Below are 5,757 nucleotides of genomic sequence, written 5' to 3'. Positions count from 1 at the left end.
GGGGAGTGGGGGCGTGAAGCTGGGAGGGGGGGGGGTCCCCCCTCAGGACCAAGCTGTGCCCTGGGAGGGCAGGAGGAGGTTGCAGGGAGATGGCTTGGATTTTTGTAAGGTTGGTTCCTAACCTGGTTAATCAGGTTAGCAGAGTCCCGGCTCCTCCCATCCATCCCCCCCTCCAGCTCAATCCAAGCCCAGCAAAGCCCTTGGGTGATGAGGAAATGCCGCTTTACCCTCACCCCGCTGCACAATCCAGCCCGGTACTGAGAGACAGGGAGGAGCAGGAGTGCCCCTCGCCTGCAGCCGAAGCCACTGGACCACCGAACATCCCTGCAAGCAGTGAGATGGGCTACCAAGCGCCTAGAAAGGCAAGCACTGGTTTGGTATGCGGGTACCACACCCAGCTTTGGCAGGAGCCATCGGCATCCCTGAGGTCCTAACATCCAGAGAGCGGCGATGCTCCCGGCTTCTGGAAGCATCTTTACCTTTTCCAGCTTCCAAGAAAGGGTCTTTTTCCCCTCCCGTCTGACCTGCCAGCCCAAAAACCAGCCCGGCAGCAGGAACAGCACCGGGCAGAGGGTTTCTCACCACCCCCAGGGTGAGAGCTCGGGGTCGGGTACCACCCTGCTGCAAGGATGCCCAGGCAAAGGCTCTGCCTCCGGAGCAGCCGCCTTAGCCTGCGTTAAAAGCAGCCAGAGGCTTTTTTCATGTTCACCTCCTCCACAATTAGGAGGCGAGGCCCCCGAGACGGCTCCTTTTCAGACAAGAGCTGAAAAGCAGTGGTGAACATCCAGGGCGCCAGCGTGCGGGGAACGCCAGCCGCACATGAAACGCCCCGCGGCTGCAGGCAGGAACGGAGGGAAAGCTTTGAACTTCGCCTGGAGATCAGAGCAAGCTGATCCCAGGAGCCTGGGAGGTCTCCAGCGAGATCAGAGCCCCACACATGAGACCAAGCCCTGCTGGGATGGGCATAAGGGGAAGCGGGGAGGGGAAATGGGTGGTTTTGCTCCAGTTTCTGCTGGCCTGGTCCTGCTGTGCTTGGTGAAAAAAAATCACAAACATGGAAAGGGCTGATCTCCTCCCCCCTCCAGCTCCTCCAGTTTCTCAAATAAGTGAATTACTGCAAAGTTTGAAACTCAAGAGCCAGGCAGGCAGCATGGGGGGGAAAGGCTGCAGGTACTGGTCCTGGATGCAGGGACCAGGGCAGAGACGTTTCCAACCCATGGCTCCAGTTTTGCCCCAGAAAAACCAGATAAATGAACTGGTTCATGGGGGTGTTTTTTGCCTGTTCAGCTGCAGACTCCCAAGCGCTGGAGGACAAGCTCCAAGCCAGAGCCTGGCAAGCCCAGTCTTCCCAGATCCCATCCCAACCTCGGTGCGCACAGCATCCCCCAGTGCGCGCAGCATCCCCTGGGGCCAGGCCCCCCTCACCAGGAGCCCTGACACGGCAGCACAAATCCAGTCTAAGCTGCCAGAAATCCCCCCTCCACACGGGATGCCTCTCTCCAAAACAACCTGTTTGCTGCCTTTGGGTGAGAACAAAGGGCCCCAAACCCAAGAGGGCTGGAATTAGCCTGGCCTGGAGCAGCAGTTGTTGCTAAAACCGTGAACGACCGAGATCGATGGCTTGCTGCGGCAGGGAGGTAAACATAAACATCAGCCTGCTAAAATAACTGTGGTTAGCTCTGCGGGCTGCAGCACGGCTCCAGCTGGTGCGACACAAACACGGCATCACACACCCCTTCCTCTCCTCCCCACTGGCTGGGAAGCAAAGCCACCCTTGGGCAAGTTCACAGGGTGGGGGTTGGCCACCTTGAGGTGGCCGGGTACAGCCCAGAGACCCTCTGGTGCGGAGCCCTCTTCACTTTGGATGAGCAGCATTAGGCAGATGTGAGCCCTGAGCATGGGAGCAGCCCCGCGGGCTGGACATCCCCTCTTGGCAGGCACCACGAGAGCCTCATGCAGCCTGAGCTCTGCTCCAGGTCCCTCCCGGGAGCTCCCGCTGCCCGTGGTGGGGCCGTGACATGCTGAGCATCACACCGGGGCAACTGGCCAAACCCCACTAAGAGCCAGGGGGCTTGGGGAAGAAGAGGGTGGGCTCGTAAAGCTTCCTTGGTGGGTCGGTGTGGAGCTGGCTGACCCCTCTGGGTGAAGACTTGGCTCTCCAGCCCAGGCAACCACCCCAGGCGGTCCTCTGCTGTAGCCAGTGACTGGTTTCCAGTTCTGGCCATGGCCCTTTGGCAGCTGGGATGCTCCTCTCCCCAGGCTCAGTGCTCCCCAATCCACCAGCCCCATCCTGCCCTGGTGAGGAGGAGGGGGCTGAAGCACCGACGAGGGGGTGAGGACGCAGGGCAACCTCGTAACTTTGCTGGAAGGGGAAGGGCTGGGTGAGCTGACAGCTTTGTGGACGCCAGAGGAACCACAGGGAGAGGGATGTGTTTTGCAAACACTGGCCACAAGATAAGCTTCATCTGGAGAGCCCACAGAGCAGAGCCCGGCAAGGCCGCCCCGGAGCTGCTCTGCTGGCTCCTGTGGAAGGAGCTGCTCCTGCAAACACCAGCTGGGCTTGTTTTAGAAAAGGAGGGATGAGAAGCAGCTTTCTGGGTCACAAAGTCCCAGGGTCTGCTAACGCAGGCGACACGTCACCCTGGCTCCGTGCTAACACCTCCTCCCCGCTTCTGCCCCACGTCTCTTCTGGCCCAAGCAGGGGAAAGGACTGGTCCCAGCCCAGCTCAGAAATTGCCCTAAGAAGGGGGCTGCAGGGCCATCGCACGGGACTTGCTGAAGCTGGAGGTAGCAACAAGGTGGTAGGTGCTGATGGGGGGGGAAAGAACCCCCCTCCCAGAGCCCCAGGCTGGGGGAGGCTCGCAGCCATCCAGGGCAGGCGAGTGGTACCCGGAGGGGATGCCAGGCGTTGGAAGGGAGGAGGATGTCACGAGGAAGCAGCTGAAGATGCAGGCTCCGGGGAAACTGGAGCAGCTCCAGCATTCCCCAAGCACAGGCTTCTTGGCAGGACCGGCAAACCGAACAACCGGCAGGAACCGTGCAGGCAGAAAACACCCTCGACAAAAATCCACCGGGCCGTGGCAGCAGCCCTCGCGAGCAAGCCAGGAGCTGCTGTGGCAGGGGAAAGGAAGCAAAGCGGGAAGCGAGCACGTACCTGAAGCCCAAAAGCAGAGCGTGCCGGGCTCTCCTGCTAAACCCACGTCCAGAGCAAACCACCTCCCTGCCGGGCATGGAGTCAGCGGGTGGCTGGGAGGCCGTGGCTGGGAATTGGCTTAGGGACCTGGCCACGGCTGCTGCGCTTCTCGGCTCGCTGAGCTCCAGGTTAATCTCGGCCCAGCTTTCCCTTTTATCCCCTGGTTCAACCTCAATACATTTTTTCAATTAGGTCCATCTTTTAAGCTCTGGAACGCATTTCTAGGAAGGGCTGCGTTGTTTCTCGTGGCCCTCATGGGCTGATGCTGCGCAGACCGGGACATCCCTGGCACCGATCCTGCCCGCATCCAGCTAAAGTGCTGCCACGCTGCAGCCGGTGCGGCGCTGCCTGGAAGCACTCAGGGAGTTACCCGTTACCCCCAGCCCACCTACCGGGTATTTTTAAGAGCAGCGTTCCCTGCCTGCCTCATCACAGCTCCGGCTGATTGCAAAGTGCCAAGCTCCCCGCGCAGCCACGCAGGAGCCCGGAGCGCTTTCACCTTCCACGCGGTCCCCTTATAGGAAAGCCCAGCCAGCAACCTGCCTCCGTCCTCTCCGAACCTGTGTCTGCCGCCTTTCGCAGGGCGACGGCTGAAAAAACCAAAGGAAAATATGCAGCTAGGGTGTACTTTTGGATGAGAAGGCTGGGTGAAAATGTGGTCTGAAAGCGACAGTAAAAAAAACAAAACAAAACCAACACAAAACAAAAAACCATAAATCGATAAAGTCCTCAAGCAGATACTTCGGCACAGTGAAAGCGCTGCCTGCTGCAGGAGGGCTGGTTGCAGCGTGATGGGTAAAGCAACCGAGGAGTTTGCAGCGCAGGAGTAGGATGCGTTGAGATGTTTTAATCGGGAGGAACGTGGCCCGGGCAGGACGGGAAAAAAGCAGCTTGCCCAGCCCGGTCTGCCCCATCCCAACCAGCTCACTACAGCTCCTACAGGCACGGGTGGGCGACCCAGCTCCGCTCCAGGAGCTGAATTCAAACACAAACTAGAAGAGCAGCTCAGAAAATGCACGCTGAGCGTGTTTCCCCTTGAGGCCATTTTCCAAGCTGCAGTCAACCGCAAGTCCACCCCACTAACAGCCTCCTCCATTAGCATTCGCGGGCTCTTTCCGTATCGGTAATGCCCTCCGCCCGAGCACCTCGAGACGTTTTACAAATAGCAGCAGCAGCAGAGTGCAGCGATTAGGCCTCGAGCCAGGGAGCAAAGAGACCTGGCTTTGCTTCCTGCATCCGTCACTGTCACCTCTCCTCGGCGTGCATCTCTGCCGCTTCGATAAGGAATTCTTGGGGGCAGGGGGCCGCCTCTCCCGTGCGGAGCAGGGCCAGGCTCTGCACATCTGCCTGCCCCTGGATCCAGCTGTGCCAGCCGAAGAGGTTGCAGCCCCTCTGTCCTGCCAGCCGAACTGCCCGCCTGCTTCCCGCACCCACGCCAGCTCTAACGAGCTGGAGCAGGTTACATGTAGGTCTTTGCTTGTTTTCACGCTGACACAGGGTAGGGAACGTCCCGTGAGCTGCTCAGCCAGCAGATGGGAGAGGGGACGGGGAAAAACTCCAGTGGCAGACGGCTTCGCTCGCTGAATGAAGGAAAAAAAACCCCAAAGCCCTCACACACACACAGAGCAATGAGCTCCAAGAGAATATGGCACCAGCAGGGTCCCTGGGAATGGGTATCTCACTCATGTGCGTGAGCAGCCGACCAGACGCCCCTTGGCTCTTGCCACCCATCTGCTCTTCCCACTCCTGACACCGCACAAGCCGGGAAGAGCAGGGACCACTCCCGACACGCATTTAGCCCCAAGCAGCCACCCATTCTCCAAGCAATTTTAAGGCAGTCTCACTTCTCGGTGCAAATAACCCCTACGTGGAACTTTTGACCAGAGGTGGAAGCGCCCGGGGCCATCAGCTGGTGGCACGCCAGGGACACGCCTCGTGGCCGGCTGGGTCTCAGGTCACCCCGATCCTTAATTTCAAACCGAAGGGGTGTGTGAAGCAACACGTGCCCGAGGCTCTTCGTTCTCCCCCTTGTGACTGAAGGATTCAAGGTGAGCGCTCACGCAGAGCCAGCAAAGAGCAGCGTGCGCCCTCCCACTCAGAAACCCAAGCACTTCGCACTGGTGTTTCCAGGTACTTGCTGGGTCTGCTTGTTACCGTTTTGAAATATTAGGGTTGAGAGTGGAAAAAAAGAATCCTACATGGGAATAGTTTTGCATTTCCAAGTGCCCGAGGTCCTATGGATGAGGTAAAGAGCCGGGAGTTAAACGTCTGGGCAGGCAAATGCCAAATCCCCAAATCTCGGTGAACGTGGGGGGTGTGGGGATAAATAATCCTGCACATAATTAACTGCTAACAAAAAAAAAAAAAAAAAAGAATAAGACACCCATGTCCAGTGTCATCTTCCCAGTTGTCACAAGGGCTCCAGCAATGGAGACGCAGACGCCTTCCCCAAGATTTCTTCCCCAGAAGTTTTAAAAGGAGTTACCTTGAATTCCTCTGATGAATCCAGCTGATCCACCAGCCAGGAACCCAGCATTTGCTCCTGCGGGCGGCTTTGGTACCTC

This window comes from Egretta garzetta, unplaced genomic scaffold, assembly GCF_000687185.1.
Source record: "Egretta garzetta isolate BGI_Z169 unplaced genomic scaffold, ASM68718v1 scaffold39, whole genome shotgun sequence".
In the NCBI taxonomy this organism is placed as follows: Eukaryota; Metazoa; Chordata; class Aves; order Pelecaniformes; family Ardeidae; genus Egretta; species Egretta garzetta.
This window is presented reverse-complemented; position numbering follows the sequence as displayed.